Consider the following 23,351-nt stretch of genomic DNA (forward strand, 5'->3'; position numbering starts at 1 on the left):
GGTCATGGCGACATTTAATTCAATATATGTGTACACATTTGTGGCCGTCTGCCAGGTTTTTTGGTTGGTGAATTTTGCTTCTCGTCCTCTTTGCATAAATGAAGTGAAGGCGCCGTTCTGTGTACACTCTCTGCAATGCATACGTTTACCTCATCTTATTTTTCTCCTGACCTGCTGCTGGCAGGCTTTGTTTACAGTTCCTTCCCCTGACTGCTTCCGCATCCGTCCCCTATTGGCTGTTGAGCTCCAAAGGCCGCAACTTCCGGACACCGAACTATCCAATCGGATCATAAGTACGGAATGACACGCTGGACCCCTGTCCTGTTGTTGTGGTTCCGTGACTCCGCCTCCCCTGCACTCTCCTCCAATCAGGCGGCCTGCAGCTGTACTCTGCACGCGCCGGCGTTTTTCTCAATCAGCGATGGCGGAGCAATGGATGAGGCAGGGCAATGAATCGAGAGACGATGGCATCGAACCGTTAGTATGTGATTTAAAGGGCTGGTGAGAGCCGGAGAGAAGGGGCTGAGGAGGCTGGGGGGAGTGGAACCCGCCGGGCAGAGAGGGCACAGACTGACCAGAGACCCTGAACAGACGAGGGTGCTGGGGAGGGACCTTCAGAGACCCAGAGTCTGGCTGTGGACTGGCCAGTAGGGACTGGTGCTCACTGGAAGCGATGGACCTGCTGAAGGACCGGATACTGATTTGAAGCAGCTGATGCAGGTAAGATCCAACACTGGTTTACATTGTTTGCTACTTATTGTGATTTAGTGTACTGAGTGTGGGTGGTCAGTGCCCCCCAGGGCTGATGGTGATTTAGTGTACTGAGTGTGGGTGGTTAGTGCACCCCATGGCTGATGGTGATTTAGTGTGCTGAGTGTGGGTGGTTAGTGCACCCCATGGCTGATGGTGATTTAGTGTGCTGAGTGTGGGTGGTTAGTGCACCCCATGGCTGATGGTGATTTAGTGTGCTGAGTGTGGGTGGTTAGTGCACCCCATGGCTGATGGTGATTTAGTGTACTGAGTGTGGGTGGTTAGTGCACCCCATGGCTGATGGTGATTTAGTGTACTGAGTGTGGGTGGTTAGTGCACCCCAGGGCTGATGGTGATTTAGTGTACTGAGTGTGGGTGGTTAGTGCACCCCAGGGCTGATGGTGATTTAGTGTACTGAGTGTGGGTGGTTAGTGCACCCCATGGCTGATGGTGATTTAGTGTACTGAGTGTGGGTGGTTAGTGCACCCCAGGGGTGATTGTGATTTAGTGCACGAGTGTGGTTGGTTAGTGCACCCTATGGATGATTATGATTTATTGTACTAAGTGTGAGTGGTCGCCCCCCCCCCCACCCCGTATGGCTGATGGTGATTTAGTGTACTGAGTGTGGGTGGTTAGTGCACCCCATGGCTGATGGTGATTTAGTGTACTGAGTGTGGGTGGTTAGTGCCCCCCATGGCTGATTGTGATTCAGTTTACTGAGTGTGGGTGGTTGAGGGTGATTTAGTGTACTGAGTGTGGGTGGTTAGTGCACCCCAGGGCTGATGGTGATTTAGTGTACTGAGTGTGGGTGGTTAGTGCACCCCAGTGCTGATTGTGATTTAGTGTACTGAGTGTGGGTGGTTAGTGCACCCTGGGGCTGAATGTGAATTAGCATACTGAGTGTGGGTGGTTAATGCACCCCAGGGCAAATTGTGATTTAGTGTACTGCGTGTGGGTGGTCAGGGCAGCACAAGATGGCAGGAACAGGGCAGCTGGTAGCCTGGTGCCGACTGTGATCGACCAGTAACACCTGGCAGTGGGTGGGAAGCAGTAGGAGGGTCTGAGCAGGAGGAAGCTCACTGTGTGTGAGAGGGGAGGGGTGTTTGGAGATAAGCCGGCATAGACCTCCTGGGACCTACCTCCAGGAACGGGTGCTGTGGATCTGAGCTTAGGGGTTAGGGGCAGGCCCGGCTCCGGGAATTTTTATTTGGGTGGGTGTTGTAATCTATTACTTGATTAGGGATCCTCTCTATTGATGTCCTCTGCCTTGCTGCTCAGCTAATAGCTAATGGCGATGTCATCGGAATATTTGGAGAGTGTGAGTCTGAGAGAGAGTCAGTTGGAATGGATGGGCTGAGCAGCAAGGAGGCTGCTCCTGGTGGGGTCTAATATGGATCTAACTTGTTTCCTGTCACCAACCAACAAGGAAGTAATCTTATGAATAAATCTACTATCCTGTTCTACATAACTCAACCTACGTATCATTCATCTTTGTAACAGTGGGCCAAGGGTGCATTTGGGTGGGCCACTGCAGGCCCAATTTGTTGCTTATGTGTCTAGTCAGGCCTGCTTCAGGGCCCTCATTTATCTCTTTTTTAGCCTGTGTCTCTAGCAGCACTGAGCCCTGCTGCCTATGCCTCTAGGAGCAGTGACCTCTGCAGCCCGTATCAGTGGGAGCCCTGGTACCTGCAGTGTGTGCGACTAAGGCCTGTAACTTGTATCAGAGGCAGCGCTTAGACTTGCTGCCTGTGTCTCCAGGAGCACTGAGCCCTGCTGCCTGTGTCTCCAGGAGCACTGAGCCCTGCAGCCTGTGTCGCTAAGACACCTGTCGCCTGCACCAGTGGGAGCCCTGGTACCTGCAGTGTGTGCGACTCGGGCCTGTAACTTGTATCACAGGCAGCGTGGGGGCTGCTGCCTGTGTCTCTAGCAGCACTGAGCCCTGCTGCCTATGCCTTTTAGGAGCAGTGACATCTGCAGCCTGTATGAGTGGGAGCCCTGGTACTTGCAGTGTGTGCGGCTGGCGCCTGTAACTTGTATCACAGGCAGCGCGGGGGCTTGCTGCCTGTGTCTCTAGGAGCACTGAGCCCAGCTGCCTGTACCAGTGGGAGCCCTGGTACCTGCAGTGTGTGCGACTAGGCCTGTAACTTGTATCAGAGGCAGCGCTTGGACTTGCTGCCTGTGACTCTAGGAGCACTGATCCCTGCTGCCTGTGTCTCCAGGAGCACTGAGCCCTGCTGCCTGTGTCTCCAGGAGCACTGAGCCCTGCTGCCCGTGTCTCTAGGAGCACTGAGCCCTGCTGCCTGTGTCACTAAGACACCTGCGCTATTTGTAAAGAAGGGGGACCCCTACTAATGATGCATTCACTACTTGTAGGGAAACATGTAAGAACTTTCTTGCAAAACCATAAGTAGTGAGAATAATTCTAAAGCCAAAAACCCAAGAAGGAAACTGAGTGACTACAAGGTAATTATGACCTGTAGTAAAGAACTGATAAGAACACAAAACATTTCTATATTATAAATTGATATTTTTGTTTTATTTCCAAAATATTTTTTATATATCATTTTTGTAGAACATATTCAGTTTATAAAAATATACATTATCAAGTTAAAAAGTATGTGGTATACATATTAATTTGTCAAATGAAAAAATACAAAAACGAAAATTACAAAGTGAACAACAAAGATGACTCCGATGTTAAATGGGGCTTGAGTGTAATAAGCAAAGCGGTAGATGGGACTCTACGCGCGTTTCGGCATAAGCCTTCTTCAGGAGTCCGTCATTTGCAGTGAAAACATATAAGCACAACACTACAAAAAACACAATAGAAAAAACATGTCATATATCACAAATTTCTTATTCGTTTATATGTTCATACTGTACACAGTATCTCCGTCTTGGGTCTAGATCATAATTTATTAAATATCACAAAATTTGATCTAATGATCCTATTGAGATTATAAACACACTATAAGCAGCTATAGGATAATATATCAATCTTATATAGTCATTTTCCAATCACAACAATGGTCGCATTCCTCTGTTTATCTATAAACTGTACAACAGATCTTACTATATTAGTTGAAATCTACTGAAAAAAAGAGAATCTATTAGACATAGACAGTGGTAGTCAAAATTAGGGTAGAAGGGGGTAAGAGTATAGGCTGTGTTGGAAGAATTTAAATATGTGAGACATTTGGTGTTCATAAATGGCCATTCTTACTATAAGAAGACACCTGCGGCCTGTATCATTGGGAGCTCTGGTACCTGCAGTGTGTGCGACTGGGGCCTGTAACTTGTATCACAGGCAGCGCGGGGGCTTGCTGCCTGTGTCTCTAGGAGCACTGAGATCTGCTGCCTGCGTCCCTGGGAGCAGTGACATATGCAGCCTGTATCAGTGGAAACCCATGGGCCCTGCACTCTGTGCAACTGCGACCTGTAACTTCATCACAGACAGGTCAGGGGCTTGCTATCTCATCAGGATCACTGACCCCTGCTGCCTGGTATGTTGAGATAACTTACTGCACGCATACCCAAGGGTGTCTTGGCGCTGGCTGAACTGAAGCGCAGAAGTTGGACGTATTCGTTATTAAAAAGCCAGGTCTTGAGCTCTTTCCTAAATGCAAGCAGGGATGGGATGTCTCTGTGAGCAGGGATGGGATGTCTCTGTGAGCAGGGATGGGATGTCTCTGTGAGCAGGGATGGGATGGCTCTGTGAGCAGGGATGGGATGGCTCTGTGAGCAGGGATGGGATGTCTCTGTGAGCAGGGATGGGATGTCTCTGTGAGCAGGGATGGGATGTCTCTGTGAGCAGGGATGGGATGTCTGTGAGCAGGGATGGGATGGCTCTGTGAGCAGGGATGGGGTGGCTCTGAGCAGGGATGGGATGGCTCTGTGAGCAGGGATGGCTCTGTGAGCAGGGATGGGGTGGCTCTGAGCAGGGATGGGATGTCTCTGTGAGCAGGGATGGGATGGCTCTGTGAGCAGGGATGGGATGGCTCTGTGAGCAGGGATGGGGTGGCTCTGTGAGCAGGGATGGGATGTCTCTGTGAGCAGGGATGGGATGTCTCTGTGAGCAGGGATGGGATGTCTCTGTGAGCAGGGATGGGATGGCTCTGTGAGCAGGGATGGGATGGCTCTGTGAGCAGGGATGGGATGGCTCTGTGAGCAGGGATGGGATGGCTCTGTGAGCAGGGATGGGATGGCTCTGTGAGCAGGGATGGGATGTCTCTGTGAGCAGGGATGGGATGGCTCTCTGAGCAGGGATGGGAGGGCTCTGTGAGCAGGGATGGGAGGGCTCTGTGAGCAGGGATGGGATGGCTCTGTGAGCAGGGATGGGGTGTCTCTGTGAGCAGGGATGGGATGTCTCTGTGAGCAGGGATGGGATGTCTCTGTGAGCAGGGATGGGGTGTCTCTGTGAGCAGGGATGGGAGGGCTCTGTGAGCAGGGATGGGAGGGCTCTGTGAGCAGGGATGGGATGGCTCTGTGAGCAGGGATGGGATGGCTCTGTGAGCAGGGATGGGATGGCTCTGTGAGCAGGGATGGGATGGCTCTGTGAGCAGGGATGGGATGGCTCTGTGAGCAGGGATGGGATGTCTCTGTGAGCAGGGATGGGATGTCTCTGTGAGCAGGGATGGGATGGCTCTGTGAGCAGGGATGGGATGTCTCTGTGAGCAGGGATGGGATGTCTCTGTGAGCAGGGATGGGATGTCTGTGAGCAGGGATGGGATGGCTCTGTGAGCAGGGATGGGGTGGCTCTGAGCAGGGATGGGATGTCTCTGTGAGCAGGGATGGGATGGCTCTGTGAGCAGGGATGGGATGTCTCTGTGAGCAGGGATGGGTTGTCTCTGTGAGCAGGGATGGGATGGCTCTCTGAGCAGGGATGGGATGTCTCTGTGAGCAGGGATGGGATGTCTCTGTGAGCAGGGATGGGATGGCTCTCTGAGCAGGGATGGGGTGTCTCTGTGAGCAGGGATGGGAGGGCTCTGTGAGCAGGGATGGGATGGCTCTCTGAGCAGGGATGGGAGGGCTCTGTGAGCAGGGATGGGGTGGCTCTGTGAGCAGGGATGGGAGGGCTCTGTGAGCAGGGATGGGATGGCTCTCTGAGCAGGGATGGGATGTCTCTGTGAGCAGGGATGGGATGGCTCTCTGAGCAGGGATGGGGTGTCTCTGTGAGCAGGGATGGGATGTCTCTGTGAGCAGGGATGGGATGGCTCTGTGAGCAGGGATGGGATGGCTCTCTGAGCAGGGATGGGGTGTCTCTGTGAGCAGGGATGGGATGGCTCTCTGAGCAGGGATGGGGTGTCTCTGTGAGCAGGGATGGGAGGGCTCTGTGAGCAGGGATGGGATGTCTCTGTGAGCAGGGATGGGATGTCTCTGTGAGCAGGGATGGGATGGCTCTCTGAGCAGGGATGGGGTGTCTCTGTGAGCAGGGATGGGAGGGCTCTGTGAGCAGGGATGGGATGTCTCTGTGAGCAGGGATGGGGTGTCTCTGTGAGCAGGGATGGGATGTCTCTGTGAGCAGGGATGGGATGGCTCTCTGAGCAGGGATGGGGTGTCTCTCTGAGCAGGGATGGGGTGTCTCTGTGAGCAGGGATGGGAGGGCTCTGTGAGCAGGGATGGGGTGGCTCTGAGCAGGGATGGGATGTCTCTGTGAGCAGGGATGGGATGGCTCTGTGAGCAGGGATGGGATGGCTCTGTGAGCAGGGATGGGGTGGCTCTGTGAGCAGGGATGGGATGTCTCTGTGAGCAGGGATGGGATGGCTCTGTGAGCAGGGATGGGTTGTCTCTGTGAGCAGGGATGGGATGGCTCTGTGAGCAGGGATGGGGTGTCTCTGTGAGCAGGGATGGGATGTCTCTGTGAGCAGGGATGGGGTGTCTCTCTGAGCAGGGATGGGTTGTCTCTGTGAGCAGGGATGGGGTGGCTCTGTGAGCAGGGATGGGATGGCTCTGTGAGCAGGGATGGGATGTCTCTCTGAGCAGGGATGGGAGGGCTCTGTGAGCAGGGATGGGGTGTCTCTGTGAGCAGGGATGGGATGTCTCTGTGAGCAGGGATGGGATGTCTCTGTGAGCAGGGATGGGGTGTCTCTGTGAGCAGGGATGGGATGGCTCTGTGAGCAGGGATGGGGTGTCTCTGTGAGCAGGGATGGGGTGTCTCTGTGAGCAGGGATGGGATGTCTCTGTGAGCAGGGATGGGATGTCTCTGTGAGCAGGGATGGGATGGCTCTCTGAGCAGGGATGGGGTGTCTCTGTGAGCAGGGATGGGATGGCTCTCTGAGCAGGGATGGGATGTCTCTGTGAGCAGGGATGGGATGTCTCTGTGAGCAGGGATGGGATGGCTCTCTGAGCAGGGATGGGGTGTCTCTGTGAGCAGGGATGGGATGGCTCTCTGAGCAGGGATGGGGTGTCTCTGTGAGCAGGGATGGGAGGGCTCTGTGAGCAGGGATGGGATGGCTCTGTGAGCAGGGATGGGATGGCTCTGTGAGCAGGGATGGGATGGCTCTCTGAGCAGGGATGGGATGGCTCTGTGAGCAGGGATGGGTTGTCTCTGTGAGCAGGGATGGGATGGCTCTGTGAGCAGGGATGGGATGGCTCTCTGAGCAGGGATGGGGTGTCTCTGTGAGCAGGGATGGGATGGCTCTCTGAGCAGGGATGGGGTGTCTCTGTGAGCAGGGATGGGAGGGCTCTGTGAGCAGGGATGGGATGGCTCTGTGAGCAGGGATGGGATGTCTCTGTGAGCAGGGATGGGGTGTCTCTGTGAGCAGGGATGGGATGTCTCTGTGAGCAGGGATGGGAGGGCTCTGTGAGCAGGGATGGGATGTCTCTGTGAGCAGGGATGGGATGTCTCTGTGAGCAGGGATGGGATGTCTCTGTGAGCAGGGATGGGATGTCTCTGTGAGCAGGGATGGGATGTCTCTGTGAGCAGGGATGGGGTGTCTCTGTGAGCAGGGATGGGATGTCTCTGTGAGCAGGGATGGGAGGGCTCTGTGAGCAGGGATGGGATGTCTCTGTGAGCAGGGATGGGGTGTCTCTGTGAGCAGGGATGGGATGTCTCTGTGAGCAGGGATGGGAGGGCTCTGTGAGCAGGGATGGGATGTCTCTGTGAGCAGGGATGGGATGTCTCTGTGAGCAGGGATGGGATGTCTCTGTGAGCAGGGATGGGATGTCTCTGTGAGCAGGGATGGGAGGGCTCTGTGAGCAGGGATGGGATGTCTCTGTGAGCAGGGATGGGGTGTCTCTGTGAGCAGGGATGGGATGTCTCTGTGAGCAGGGATGGGAGGGCTCTGTGAGCAGGGATGGGAGGGCTCTGTGAGCAGGGATGGGATGTCTCTGTGAGCAGGGATGGGGTGTCTCTGTGAGCAGGGATGGGATGTCTCTGTGAGCAGGGATGGGAGGGCTCTGTGAGCAGGGATGGGATGTCTCTGTGAGCAGGGATGGGATGGCTCTCTGAGCAGGGATGGGGTGTCTCTGTGAGCAGGGATGGGATGTCTCTGTGAGCAGGGATGGGAGGGCTCTGTGAGCAGGGATGGGATGTCTCTGTGAGCAGGGATGGGATGGCTCTGTGAGCAGGGATGGGAGGGCTCTGTGAGCAGGGATGGGATGGCTCTGTGAGCAGGGATGGGATGGCTCTCTGAGCAGGGATGGGGTGTCTCTGTGAGCAGGGATGGGAGGGCTCTGTGAGCAGGGATGGGATGTCTCTGTGAGCAGGGATGGGATGTCTCTGTGAGCAGGGATGGGATGGCTCTCTGAGCAGGGATGGGGTGTCTCTGTGAGCAGGGATGGGATGTCTCTGTGAGCAGGGATGGGATGTCTCTGTGAGCAGGGATGGGATGTCTCTGTGAGCAGGGATGGGATGGCTCTGTGAGCAGGGATGGGATGTCTCTGTGAGCAGGGATGGGATGTCTCTGTGAGCAGGGATGGGAGGGCTCTGTGAGCAGGGATGGGATGTCTCTGTGAGCAGGGATGGGATGTCTGTGAGCAGGGATGGGAGGGCTCTGTGAGCAGGGATGGGAGGGCTCTGTGAGCAGGGATGGGGTGTCTCTGTGAGCAGGGATGGGATGGCTCTGTGAGCAGGGATGGGGTGTCTCTGTGAGCAGGGATGGGATGTCTCTGTGAGCAGGGATGGGAGGGCTCTGTGAGCAGGGATGGGATGGCTCTGTGAGCAGGGATGGGGTGTCTCTGTGAGCAGGGATGGGATGTCTCTGTGAGCAGGGATGGGAGGGCTCTGAGCAGGGATGGGTTGTCTCTGTGAGCAGGGATGGGATGGCTCTCTGAGCAGGGATGGGATGGCTCTGTGAGCAGGGATGGGATGGCTCTCTGAGCAGGGATGGGGTGGCTCTGTGAGCAGGGATGGGATGGCTCTGTGAGCAGGGATGGGGTGTCTCTGTGAGCAGGGATGGGGTGTCTCTGTGAGCAGGGATGGGATGGCTCTGTGAGCAGGGATGGCTCTGTGAGCAGGGATGGGTTGGCTCTGTGAGCAGGGATGGGTTGTCTCTGTGGTCAGGGATGGGATGGCTCTGTGAGCAGGGATGGGATGGCTCTGTGAGCAGGGATGGGGTGTCTCTGTGAGCAGGGATGGGATGTCTCTGTGAGCAGGGATGGGGTGGCTCTGAGCAGGGATGGGATGTCTCTGTGAGCAGGGATGGGAGGGCTCTGTGAGCAGGGATGGGATGGCTCTGTGAGCAGGGATGGGATGGCTCTGTGAGCAGGGATGGGATGTCTCTGTGAGCAGGGATGGGATGTCTCTGTGAGCAGGGATGGGAGGGCTCTGTGAGCAGGGATGGGATGTCTCTGTGAGCAGGGATGGGATGGCTCTCTGAGCAGGGATGGGAGGGCTCTGTGAGCAGGGATGGGAGGGCTCTGTGAGCAGGGATGGGATGGCTCTGTGAGCAGGGATGGGGTGTCTCTGTGAGCAGGGATGGGATGTCTCTGTGAGCAGGGATGGGATGTCTCTGTGAGCAGGGATGGGGTGTCTCTGTGAGCAGGGATGGGAGGGCTCTGTGAGCAGGGATGGGAGGGCTCTGTGAGCAGGGATGGGATGGCTCTGTGAGCAGGGATGGGATGGCTCTGTGGTCAGGGATGGGGTGGCTCTGTGAGCAGGGATGGGATGGCTCTGTGAGCAGGGATGGGATGTCTCTGTGAGCAGGGATGGGATGGCTCTGTGAGCAGGGATGGGATGGCTCTGTGAGCAGGGATGGGTTGTCTCTGTGAGCAGGGATGGGGTGTCTCTGTGAGCAGGGATGGGAGGGCTCTGTGAGCAGGGATGGGATGTCTCTGTGAGCAGGGATGGGATGTCTCTGTGAGCAGGGATGGGATGGCTCTCTGAGCAGGGATGGGGTGTCTCTGTGAGCAGGGATGGGATGGCTCTGTGAGCAGGGATGGGGTGTCTCTGTGAGCAGGGATGGGGTGTCTCTGTGAGCAGGGATGGGATGGCTCTCTGAGCAGGGATGGGGTGTCTCTGTGAGCAGGGATGGGATGTCTCTGTGAGCAGGGATGGGATGGCTCTCTGAGCAGGGATGGGGTGTCTCTGTGAGCAGGGATGGGAGGGCTCTGTGAGCAGGGATGGGGTGTCTCTGTGAGCAGGGATGGGATGTCTCTGTGAGCAGGGATGGGATGTCTCTGTGAGCAGGGATGGGATGGCTCTCTGAGCAGGGATGGGGTGTCTCTGTGAGCAGGGATGGGATGTCTCTGTGAGCAGGGATGGGATGTCTCTGTGAGCAGGGATGGGAGGGCTCTGAGCAGGGATGGGATGGCTCTGTGAGCAGGGATGGGATGGCTCTGTGAGCAGGGATGGGAGGGCTCTGTGAGCAGGGATGGGATGTCTCTGTGAGCAGGGATGGGAGGGCTCTGTGAGCAGGGATGGGGTGTCTCTGTGAGCAGGGATGGGATGTCTCTGTGAGCAGGGATGGGATGGCTCTGTGAGCAGGGATGGGAGGGCTCTGTGAGCAGGGATGGGATGTCTCTGTGAGCAGGGATGGGAGGGCTCTGTGAGCAGGGATGGGGTGTCTCTGTGAGCAGGGATGGGGTGTCTCTGTGAGCAGGGATGGGAGGGCTCTGTGAGCAGGGATGGGAGGGCTCTGAGCAGGGATGGGATGTCTCTGTGAGCAGGGATGGGGTGGCTCTGTGGGCAGGGATGGGATGGCTCTGTGAGCAGGGATGGGATGTCTCTGTGAGCAGGGATGGGGTGGCTCTGAGCAGGGATGGGATGGCTCTGTGAGCAGGGATGGGATGGCTCTGTGAGCAGGGATGGGATGGCTCTGTGAGCAGGGATGGGGTGTCTCTGTGAGCAGGGATGGGAGGGCTCTGTGAGCAGGGATGGGGTGTCTCTGTGAGCAGGGATGGGGTGGCTCTGTGAGCAGGGATGGGATGGCTCTGTGAGCAGGGATGGGGTGTCTCTGTGAGCAGGGATGGGAGGGCTCTCTGAGCAGGGATGGGGTGTCTCTGTGAGCAGGGATGGGATGGCTCTCTGAGCAGGGATGGGGTGTCTCTGTGAGCAGGGATGGGAGGGCTCTGTGAGCAGGGATGGAATGGCTCTGATGTGGTCAGAAAGGCTGTTCCAATGCTCAGCTGTACTAGGAACAAAGCTCCTACCTTCCCAGGTAGCTTTCCTGACACTGGGATTGTAGGTGTTCTGGACCCCTCAGTACACAGGGGTCTGTTGGGTGCAGACCACTGGAAAGAGGGCCTTAGGAAGTCAGGTCCTGAGGGGTGCTGGCCCTTGTGAGCCATGCAGAGGGCCTTACATCTGACCCGATTGTGGACCGGGATCCAGTGCAGCTTCCGGATTCCAGGAGAGATCGAGTGGAATTTGGAATTTTGAGAGGTCCGGGATACTTCTGGCTTCAGGATTCTGAAGCCTCCGACATGCTTTTCTTGTAAGTTCATGTAGAGGCCATAACAGTCGTCCAATTTTGAGAGGACTGAGATGATCGCGTTCTTCCTGGTCTTATCAGGAATGTATGGGAACATTTTCCTTATCCTCTTTAGCTTGTGAAGGAAGATGAAACCACGGCAGGGACTTGGGATCCAAAAATGAGCTTGTCATCCATAAGGAAGCCCAGATTTTTGGCTTTGGTCACAGGTATGGGGCGGGCAAGCTCATCAGGCCACCAGGTGGGGGACCACAAGGGAGAGAGACTCACAAATAATACTACTTTAGTTTTCCCAGTATTGGGTTTCCTGTGACATTTCCACCCACAGCTCCGAAAGTGCACATCTGCCCTATTCTTTAACATTCCCATTCACAGCTCTGTCAGTGCACCTCGACCCAGGTCTGTGACAGTCCCATGCACAGCTCTGTCAGTGCACCTCGACCCAGGTCTGTGACAGTCCCATGCACAGCTCTGTCAGTGCACCTCGACCCAGAACTGTGACAGTTCCATGCACAGCTCTGTCAGTGCACCTTGACCCCCGAGTTCTGCTCACAATGTACAAGATTTCTTCTGCACAAAATATTTGGAATTGTTGTCCCAAAGTACTAGGTCTGGACTGGAGACGGTGCATCTAGCAGAGTTCAGGTCTGGTCTGGAGACGGTGCATCTAGCAGAGTTCAGGTCAAGACTGGAGACGGTGCATCTGGCAGAGTTATAGGTCTGGACTGGAGACTTACTAGAGACGTTAGATCTAGCAGAGTTCAAGTCTGGACCGTAAACGATGCATCTAGCAGAGTTAAATGTCTGACCTGGAGACGATGCGTCTAGCAGAGTTCAGGCCTGGACTGGACTGGAGACGGTGCATATAGCAGAGTTCAAGTCTGGACCGTAAACGATGCATCTAGCAGAGTTAAATGTCTGACCTGGAGACGATGCGTCTAGCAGAGTTCAGGTCTGGACTGGAGACGGGGCATCTAGCAGAGTTCAAGTCTGGACCGTAAACGATGCATCTAGCAGAGTTAAATGTCTGACCTGGAGACGATGCATCTAGCAGAGTTCAGGTCTGGCCTGGAGACGATGCATCTAGCAGAGTTCAGGTCTGGCCTGGAGACGATGCATCTAGCAGAGTTCAGGTCTGGCCTGGAGACGATGCATCTAGCAGAGTTCAGGTCTGGACTGAAGATGGTGCATCTAGCAGAGTTCAAGTCTGGACCGTAAACGATGCATCTAGCAGATGGCCTCGAGACGATGCATCTTGCAGAGTTCAGGTCTGGCCTGGAGACGATGCATCTAGCAGAGTTCAGGTCTGGACTGGAGATGGTGTATCTATCAGAGTTAAATGTCTGACCTGGAGACAATGCATCTAGAAGAGTTCAGGTCTGGACTGGAGATGGTGCATCTAGCAGAGTTCAAGTCTGGACCGTAAACGATGCATCTAGCAGATGGCCTGGAGACGATGCATCTAGCAGAGTTCAGGTCTGGCCCGGAGACGATGCATCTAGCAGAGTTCAGGTCTGGACTGGAGATGGTTTATCTAGCAGAGTTCAAGTCTGGACCGTAAACGATGCATCTAGCAGAGTTAAATGTCTGACCTGGAGACGAAGCATCTAGAAGAGTTCAGGTCTGGACTGGAGACGATGCATCTAGCAGAGTTCAAGTCTGGACCGTAAACGATGCATCTAGCAGAGTTTAGGTCTGGCCTGGAGACGATGCATCTAGCAGAGTTCAGGTCTGGCCTGGAGACGATGCATCTAGCAGAGTTTAGGTCTGGCCTGGAGACGATGCATCTAGCAGAGTTTAGGTCTGGCCTGGAGACGATGCATCTAGCAGAGTTCAGGTCTGGACTGGAGATGGTGCATCTAGCAGAGTTCAAGTCTGGACCGTAAACGATGCATCTAGCAGATGGCTTGGAGACGATGCATCTAGCAGAGTTCAGGTCTGGACTGGAGACGATGCATCTAACAGAGTTCAGGTCTGGCCTGGAGACGGTGCATCTAGCAGAGATAAAGGTCTGGACTGGAGACTTACTAGAGGCGTTGGATTTAGCAGAGTTCAGATCTGGACTGGAGACGGTGAATCTAGCAGAGTTCAGGTCTGGACTGGAGACGGTGCATCTAGCACAGTTCAAGTCTGGACCGTAAACGATGCATCTAGCAGATGGCCTGGAGACGATGCATCTAGCAGAGTTCAGGTCTGGACTGGAGACGATGCATCTAGCAGAGTTCAGGTCTGGACTGGAGACGATGCATCTAGCAGAGTTCAGGTCTGGCCTGGAGACGGTGCATCTAGCAGAGTTAAAGGTCTGGACTGGAGACTTACTAGAGGCGTTGGATTTAGCAGAGTTCAGATCTGGACTGGAGACGGTGAATCTAGCAGAGTTCAGGTCTGCACAGGAGACAGTGGATGTAGCAGAGTTCAGGTCTGCACAGGAGACGGTGCATCTAGCAGAATTAAAGGTCTGACCTAGATACGGTGCATCTAGAAGAATGTAGGTCCAGGTTGGGGATGGTGTATCTAGCAGACTTCAGGTCTGGACTCGGGTGGAATTCATTTAACAGCCTGGTCTGGAGTCCCATTTTGAATTTCTGCAGAAAGTGTGCAGTCCGGGTGGAGAGGTAGTTCTAGGATTTCGCGGAGAGGTAGGAAAAAGAACTCTACTGTTGCTTCGGCAGACGCAAAGGGTATGAGCGATGGAGAAGGAGCTGGAGCGCAAGTGTCTGGATGATTGATGGAAGCTCGGGCGGTTGTTGATTTATTCTGGTCTTTGATTGTGCAGTGCTTTGTAGGCATGTGTCAGCAGCTTGAATCGACATCTCTTGTGGATGGGGAACCAGTGGAGTTTTCTTGAGGTGTGGGTCCATTTGAGGTTGTTGTGGATGAGTCTGGCTGCTGCGTTCTGTATGGTCTGAAGTCTCTTCAGGAGGTGAGGTGGGATTCCTATTTAGAGTGTTGCTGTTGGACAAGCGGCTAGCGATGAGGCTTGAGTGATGGTCGGTCTGATGCTGACTGAGACCCATTTGAAGATCTTTAGGGGCATGCAAAGTGTGAGGAAGCAGGCGGAGGAGACTGCATTGATATGATTTTTCTGGGGGAGTTTGCTGTCTAGGATGTTGTCAGGGTTCCAGGCTTTGTCGGTGGGAGTGAGTGAGGGTCCTAATTCCGTGGGCCGCCAGGAGTTGTTCTATGGGGACGTGTTGTTCCTCAAGATCCGTACTTCTGTTTTGTCTTGTTGAGTTTGAGGCAGTTCTTTTGCAGTCAGTCGGTGACTCTGGTCATGCGCGGGTAGAAGTTGTTCCTTGTGGTGGCTGGGTGTTCTGATGGAGAGAGAATGAGCTTGGTGTCGTCTGCGTAGAATACGATGTTTAGTCCCTGGGTTCTGACAATGTTGGCAAGGGGGGTCATGTAGGCATTGAAAATTTTGGGGCTGAGGGACAAGCCTTGAGGGGCACTCTAAAATGGTGGTCTTGGGTTAGAAGATAAAAGGTGGATTCTCTGGGTTCTTCCGGAGAGAAAGGATGCAATCCATTTAAGGACCTTCTCTCAGATTGCGATCTGGTGGAGCCTCCAATCAGGGTGTGGTCTGTCATGGTGTCAAAGGCGGCTGAGATGTTGAAGAGGATCAAGGTGGCCATTTCCCCCCGGTCTAGGAGGGTTCTAATGTCATTGTGATCAGGGCGGTTTCAGTGCTGTGGGTTGTCCCAACTCCGGATTGGGATGAGTCTAGAAGGTCGTTGTTCTCCAGGTATTTCAAGAGTTGGTGATCAATGGCCTTCTCAGTGACTTTGGTGGATAATGGGAGCAGAGCGATGGGCAGGGAATTCTTGAGCTTGTTGGGGTCAGCTGAAGGTTTCTTGAGGAGGGGTTTGAGGTCTGATTGTTTCCATTCTTCTGGGAAGGTGTCCACGGTGATGGATGTGTTGAAGGCGGGGAGTTTATTTCTGATAGCCAAGTTTCAGAGGTTGGACATGTGGTGGGGACAGGGGTCTGTGGGTGCTCCTAAGTTGACGGAAGGTAGTGGTGCTATGAGTGGTGAGCTGGTTCCACGCGTTGAATCAGTGGTTGGAGTTAACTTCTCTGGGAGTAAGGAGGCTGAGGTTGTCGGAGGCTGCGGGTTGGGGCTCAAAGTGTTTTTAGGTGGAGGAGATCTTGTCGTGGAAAAGTCAGACAGGGTGTCACAAACTTCTTGAGAAGGGGTGATGGTGTTTTCAGTTGCTGAGGGGTTGGAGAACTCCTTGAAGAGGCAGAAGAGTTCTTGGCTGTGGATAGTGCTGGCTTCAATGTGGTCGGCTAGAGCTTTTTTTTTGTTGTCTTTTTCAGGAGTTTTGATAGTGGTTGAGTGATGTCTTGAAGGTGGTCTGGTCTGTTGGTTCCTTGCTGGTGCGCCACTTTATTAGTAGCTGCTTGCAGTTGTGTTTGCTGATTCTATGATCCAAGGTGTACCAGCTGGGAGGTTTGGTGGATATCTTGAGTTTGGTGGGTTTGATGGGGGCGACTTTGCTGGTGCTGTCAGTGATCCAGGCGCTGAAGTTCTTCACAGTCAGTTCCAGGTTGGTTGTGCAGTCAGGGTGGGCGTTGAGGGAGTTGGTCCATTGGCTGTAGGATGCTTTATTCCAGCCGTGGTTTGAGGTGCTGGGAGGCTTGTTGGCAGGGCTGGGATCTGCTGTCGTGGTAAAGTGGACGATTGAGTGGTCCGTCCAATTGACCTCGGTGATATGGCTGTATTTGACTCTGTTGCTGGTTGTAAAGATTGGGTGTTCTGCGATGTGAGTGTTGTCGGTGACTATTTTAGTGGGGTGATGTTATTCATGCTTTCGAGTAGGTGGGCCATGTTGGGGTCGTAGAGCAGAAAATTGAGGTGTAGGGGAAGATGTAGTGTTTGGTGTCGATGGGAAGTGGTGCATAGAAATCCGAAATGGTGTTGTAGAAGCCGAAGCATGTTCCTGGAGGTTTTTAGGCGAGGGCGCCTCTGATGGTGGTTTTGGCATCTGTTTTTAGTTGGAAGATGAGGTGATCCATGATCGGGGTGGTTTCGTCTGCGGCATTGGTGCAGTGGGAGGATTCTTTGGGGATGATGATGATCCTACCTCTGTGTTTATTGATGCGGCTCCGGTGTGCTATCTTATATCCGTTGGGTGTGGCCGTCTTGATGTCGTTTGCGGATGCTGGGCTAAGCCAGGTGTCTGGGATGATGGAAGCGATAGTGTCCCAGATCTCGGTTGCGTGTTTGCAAAGTGATCAGTTGTTGAGCAGGAGGCAGTGGAGTTGTTCTGGCGCGGTTGTGGTAAGTGTGGTGGTGGTGTGTTCGGATGCTCCGGTGTTGCATGAGAAGAAACAGTGGTGGTAGGAAAAGAGTCCAACTGTTGAGCGTGGAGAAGTGCGGCAGCAGTTGTTTTTGCGGAGTCTGGGGTCTAAGGCAGTGAGCTCTGCGCTGCTGTGGTAACGGGGTCCAAGGCAGTGAGCTCGGCGCTGCTGTGGTAGCAGGGTTCAAGGCAGTGAGCTCGGCGCTGCTGTGGTAGTGGGGTTCAAGGCAGTGAGCTCGGCGCTGCTGTGGTAGCGGGGTTCAAGGCAGTGAGCTCGGCGCTGCTGTAGTAGCGGGGTTCAAAGCAGTGAGCTCGGCGCTGGTGTAGTGGCGGGTTCAAGGCAGTGAGCTCTACGCTGCTGTGGTAGTGGGTTCCAACGCAGTGAGCTCGGCGCTGCTGTGGTAGCGGGGTCCAAGGCAGTGAGCTCGGCGCTGCTGTTGTAGCGGGGTTCAAGGCAGTGAGCTCGGTGCTGCTGTAGTAGCGGGGTTCAAAGCAGTGAGCTCGGCGCTGGTGTAGTGGCGGGTTCAAGGCAGTGAGCTCGGCGCTGCTGTGGTAGTGGGTTCCAAGGCAGTGAGCTCGGCGCTGCTGTGGTAGCGGGGTCCAAGGCAGTGAGCTCGGCGCTGCTGTGGTAGCGGGGTTCAAGGCAGTGAGCTCGGCGCTGCTGTGGTAGCGGGGTTCAAAGCAGTGAGCTCGGCGCTGCTGCTGTGGTAGCGGGGTCCAAGGCAGTGAGCTCGGCGCTGCTGTGGTAGCGGGGTTCAAAGCAGTGAGCTCGGCGCTGCTGCTGTGGTGGCGGGTTCAAGGCAGTGAGCTCGGCGCTGCTGTGGTAGCGGGGTTCAAAGCAGTGAGCTCGGCGCTGCTGTAGTAGCGGGTTCAAGGCAGTGAGCTCGGCGCTGCTGTGGTAGCGGGGTTCAAGGCAGTGAGCTCGGCGCTGCTGTGGTAGCGGGGTTCAAAGCAGTGAGCTCGGCGCTGCTGTGGTAACGGGGTTCAAGGCAGTGAGCTCGGCGCTGCTGTGGTAGCGGGGTTCAAAGAAAGTGAGCTCGGCGCTGCTGTGGTAGCGGGGTTCAAGGCAGTGAGCTCGGCGCTGCTGTAGTAGCGGGGTTCAAAGCAGTGAGCTCGGCGCTGGTGTAGTGGCGGGTTCAAGGCAGTGAGCTCTGCGCTGCCGTGGTAGTGGGTTCCAACGCAGTGAGCTCGGCGCTGCTGTGGTAGCGGGGTCCAAGGCAGTGAGCTCGGCGCTGCTGTTGTAGCGGGGTTCAAGGCAGTGAGCTCGGTGCTGCTGTAGTAGCGGGGTTCAAAGCAGTGAGCTTGGCGCTGGTGTAGTGGCGGGTTCAAGGCAGTGAGCTCGGCGCTGCTGTGGTAGTGGGTTCCAAGGCAGTGAGCTCGGCGCTGCTGTGGTAGTGGGTTCCAAGGCAGTGAGCTCGGCGCTGCTGTGGTAGCGGGGTCCAAGGCAGTGAGCTCCGCGCTGCTGTGGTAGCGGGGTTCAAGGCAGTGAGCTCGGCGCTGCTGTGGTAGCGGGGTTCAAAGCAGTGAGCTCGGCGCTGCTGCTGTGGTAGCGGGGTCCAAGGCAGTGAGCTCGGCGCTGCTGTGGTAGCGGGGTTCAAAGCAGTGAGCTCGGCGCTGCTGCTGTGGTGGCGGGTTCAAGGCAGTGAGCTCGGCTCTGCTGTGGTAGCGGGGTTCAAAGCAGTGAGCTCGGCACTGCTGTAGTAGCGGGTTCAAGGCAGTGAGCTTGGCGCTGCTGTGGTAGCGGGGTTCAAGGCAGTGAGCTCGGCGCTGCTGTGGTAGCGGGGTTCAAAGCAGTGAGCTCGGCGCTGCTGTGGTAGCGGGGTTCAAGGCAGTGAGCTCGGCGCTGCTGTGGTAGCGGGGTTCAAAGCAGTGAGCTCGGCGCTGCTGTGGTAGCGGGGTTCAAGGCAGTGAGCTCGGCGCTGCTGTGGTAGCGGGGTTCAAGGCAGTGAGCTCGGCGCTGCTGTAGTAGCGGGGTCCAAGGCAGTGAGCTCGGCGCTGCTGTAGTAGCGGGGTCCAAGGCAGTGAGCTCGGCGCTGCTGTGGTAGCGGGGTTCAAGGCAGTGAGCTCGGCGCTGCTGTAGTAGCGGGTTCAAGGCAGTGAGCTCGGCGCTGCTGTGGTAGCGGGGTTCAAAGCAGTGAGCTCGGCGCTCCTGTAGAGGCGGGTCCAAGGCAGTGAGCGCGGCGCTGCTGTACTGGTGGCTGACGAGGCATCCAGGGTTCTTGCGCGCGGTCCAGCTGTGAACATTTTGTTTATCTATCCAGCTGCCTCAACTTGAACTTTCAAAGCTCACATGACATTGGAATGCTATTAAAATGTCTCAGATAACTTGATAATTTATGTTGTTTTACTCTGGCAGCAGCACAGATGGGAGGAGGGCAGTCACTAATTTACATGGAGTTTTAATTCTGGCTTGACAGTGCAACAGTCATCTGACCTTTTAACCTACTCCGATATTATTCTACAGTTCTTTGCTTCCACACAAATACATATTTATTCCCACATGATCTCCTTGTAATGCTTCACACTAGCATGCAACATTCCTTTCAAGACAGACCAATCGGCATTGCCAGTGCTTGTTACCTTGAAACCACCCACTCTCAAAAATAGCTGGAATTGTGTATCTACTGTATTTGAGGCTGATGTTGAGAAGGTGAAATCAAGAAACTGAGCTTCCATTTTTAATTTTTATGAAAGTGTATGATGCATTTTAACACATTGATGGATAAAATATCCGTGCTAGTGAGTAAATCCACGCGCTCGCTTAGTTTATCCGCGTGCTTGGTTTTTTGTGGAATACAATGCGCTCTTTGGATCAGAGGAACGTGTCCTCCTGACCAGATCTCCTCAGCACTAATATATGTCATAAACCGCCCGTTCATAGTTTCTGCCCCTCACACAGCCGCGCGCCCTCTTGGGCTGAACTTTGTTCAGCGAATGGTTTGATTTACGAGCGTAATCCGCGTTGGAATTCACAAAATGTAAATGGAACACTCATTAAAAACAGATTCCCCCACAAATGCTTATGGAGGGGGGGGGGAGTTCTCTTGTGGGGTGGGCAGTGCGGGATGAAGTGAGCAGTGAAACTCGTGCCCGCGCACAATTCTTCAGGGCCCCAAACTAGTGAGAAAGAAGTTTAAAGTGCACTTTACTGATTTCTGTGGACATTTACGTAGCTCAAAATGTTTTACATTAAACAGAAGGAGTTTACAAAAGAATTGTAGGTGCGCTTTAAAAAGATCTGTGAATTCTAAAAAGTCAAAAAATGTGCTCCAATCCTAAAAGAATCTGAGTGAGTAAATCTGTGTTTACGGTAAAACAGGTACACGCGCTGGAGGCGGGGGGGGGGGGGGGCCTGGCTCGGATAAGAGACAGCGCTGTAATAGGTGCTAGGTACATGTCACCGCTTAGCACCAGACGTGAATCTCTAGTTTGTACCAGGTACATGTCACCGCTTAGCACCAGACGTGAATCTCTAGTTTGTACCAGGTACATGTCACCGCTTAGCACCAGACGTGAATCTCTAGTCTGTGCCAGGCACATGTCACCGCTTAGCACCAGGCGTGAATCTCTAGTTTGTGCAGGCACATGTCACCGCTTAGCACCAGACATGAATCTCTAGTTTGTACCAGGCACATGTCACCGCTTAGCACCAGACGTGAATCTCTAGTTTGTGCAGGCACATGTCTCCGCTTAGCACCAGGCGTGAATCTCTAGTTTGTGCAGGCACATGTCACCGCTTAGCACCAGGCGTGAATCTCTAGTCTGTGCCAGGCACATGCCACCGTTTAGCACCAGGCGTGAATCTCTAGTCTGTGCCAGGCTCACGTCACCACTTAGCACCAGTCAAGAATCTCTAGTTTGTGCAGGCACATGTCACCGCGTAGCACCAGACGTGAATCTCTAGTCTGTGCCAGGCACATGTCACCGCGTAGCACCAGACGTGAATCTCTAGCCTGTGCCAGGCACATGTCACCGCTTAGCACCAGACGTGAATCTCTAGTCTGTGCCAGGCACATGTCACCGCTTAGCACCAGACGTGTATCTCTAGTCTGTGCCAGGCACATGTCACCGCTTAGCACCAGACGTGAATCTCTAGTTTGTACCAGGCACATGTCACCGCGTAGCACCAGACGTGAATCTCTAGTTTGCGCAGGCACATGTCACCGCTTAGCACCAGACGTGAATCTCTAGCCTGTGCCAGGCACATGTCACCGCGTAGCACCAGACGTGAATCTCTAGTTTGTACCAGGCACATGTCACCGCTTAGCACCAGACGTGAATCTCTGGCCTGTGCCAGGCACATGTCACCGCTTAGCACCAGACGTGAATCTCTAGCCTGTGCCAGGCACATGTCACCGCGTAGCACCAGACGTGAATCTCTAGTTTGTACCAGGCACATGTCACCGCTTAGCACCAGACGTGAATCTCTGGCCTGTGCCAGGCACATGCCACCGTTTAGCACCAGGCGTGAATCTCTAGTTTGTGCCAGGCACACGTCACCGCTTAGCACCAGACGTGAATCTCTAAACTGTGCCAGGCACATGTCGCCGCTTAGCACCAGACGTGAATCTCTAGACTGTGCCAGGCACATGTCACCGCTTAGCACCAGACGTGAATCTCTAGTTTGTACCAGGCACATGTCACCGCGTAGCACCAGACGTGAATCTCTAGTTTGCGCAGGCACATGTCACCGCTTAGCACCAGACGTGAATCTCTAGCCTGTGCCAGGCACATGTCACCGCGTAGCACCAGACGTGAATCTCTAGTTTGTACCAGGCACATGTCACCGCTTAGCACCAGACGTGAATCTCTGGCCTGTGCCAGGCAAATGTCACCGCTTAGCACCAGACGTGAATCTCTAGCCTGTGCCAGGCACATGTCACCGCGTAGCACCAGACGTGAATCTCTAGTTTGTACCAGGCACATGTCACCGCTTAGCACCAGACGTGAATCTCTGGCCTGTGCCAGGCACATGCCACCGTTTAGCACCAGACGTGAATCTCTAAACTGTGCCAGGCACATGTCGCCGCTTAGCACCAGACGTGAATCTCTAAACTGTGCCAGGCACATGTCGCCGCTTAGCACCAGACGTGAATCTCTAGACTGTGCCAGGCACATGTCGCCGCCTAGCAAACAGAAACACCAGTGCACTTCCAATATAGTCTCTTTGATCCCTTCGCTATTTTAGCGATTCATTAACAATCCCAGTCTTTGGTCAAAACTGTCAAATTCACAGACATCAGATGTAGTGGAAATTTCAAGCCTTTATTTGTTTCATTTTATGGTCCACTGCCGACGCGCGTTTCGCCCCCTTCGGGCTTTCTCAAGGCTGTCAATCATACATCTAACAAAAAAGAAAATATATATACTAAATACTAAGTGTAAAAATGTAAACAAACACACATAAAACTTAATGAATCACATATGCATTTTATGCATGCAAAATCGATTGGTTGATATGTAATGGCCATTTAGTAAGTTTTCACCTATTGTGCCCATTATTTGATAATCAACAACCCCATATCATGGAGCTGTTGAGAAAATAATTCATATCAATCGGAGAAACCAAGGGAGGCCGTGCAATCCAAGTCATCCAACCCTGATTGATTTGTACCTGAAATATACCATGTGCATAATAATGTGCAATGAAACAATTAAGATATAAACCACGACTTATCACCTATGTGAATTGCCACCAATACCGTGTCGAGAAAAAGAAACAATAAAGAGAGAGAGAAGATAGTAAAATAGTTCTAACCTGTACGTCTATTCTTAAATATTAAACTACAGAATGACTATTGGTTACAATAACATATTTCCGCTCACCTTTGTGTTATGTACAAGTAATCCTCAGTTCCAATATATATGTGTACTTTTTGAAAATATATTCATAATGTTTTATGCAATCGATCTAAAACATAAACTGCAGACAGAGAAGTCTGTCGTCATTCACCATTATTTAGAAACTATTTTAAAATTGTTTACTTATCTCTATTTTCTTAAATTGTAACACAGTCCTACCTTATTCTGTGACTTGATATATGTTGTTACAGGATCGTAGTATCAATTTTTCCCATAGTTAGTCTTGATGTGGAGCCATATTACGTTCCACAATCTGAGAAATAAATGATGCAGCAATTCAAAACAATGCCCATGAATGATAATATGGACATTTATTCACGTCAATTCTTAACTTCGGGTACTGATTAATAGTAATTAAATATAAGCATTTATTATGTGTATGTGGCCATGTCAGTCTATGCTCGCAGATTATTGGAATTATGTTTTTATTCGGTAAATATTATAAAGGCACATGTCACCGCTTAGCACCAGACGTGAATCTCTAGTCTGTGCCAGGCACATGTCACTGCGTAGCACCAGACGTGAATCTCTAGTATGTGCCAGGCACATGTCGCCGCTTAGCACCAGA

General features: G+C 53.4%; 1 protein-coding gene across 1 annotated transcript in view; it reads left to right on the forward strand.

Annotated features, from left to right (window-relative positions):
* The first annotated feature begins 420 nt into the window (after nucleotides 1-420).
* The window catches only part of LARGE2 (LARGE xylosyl- and glucuronyltransferase 2), a 293,938-nt gene continuing 271,007 nt past the window's right edge, over nucleotides 421-23,351 (forward strand). Inside the window, exon 1 of the mRNA XM_078684388.1 lies at nucleotides 421-720. The gene's annotated coding sequence lies outside the window, so the exon portion shown is untranslated. The remainder of the gene's footprint in view (nucleotides 721-23,351) is intronic.

This window comes from Lissotriton helveticus, chromosome 3_2 (assembly GCF_964261635.1).
Source record: "Lissotriton helveticus chromosome 3_2, aLisHel1.1, whole genome shotgun sequence".
Lineage (NCBI taxonomy): Eukaryota > Metazoa > Chordata > Amphibia > Caudata > Salamandridae > Lissotriton > Lissotriton helveticus.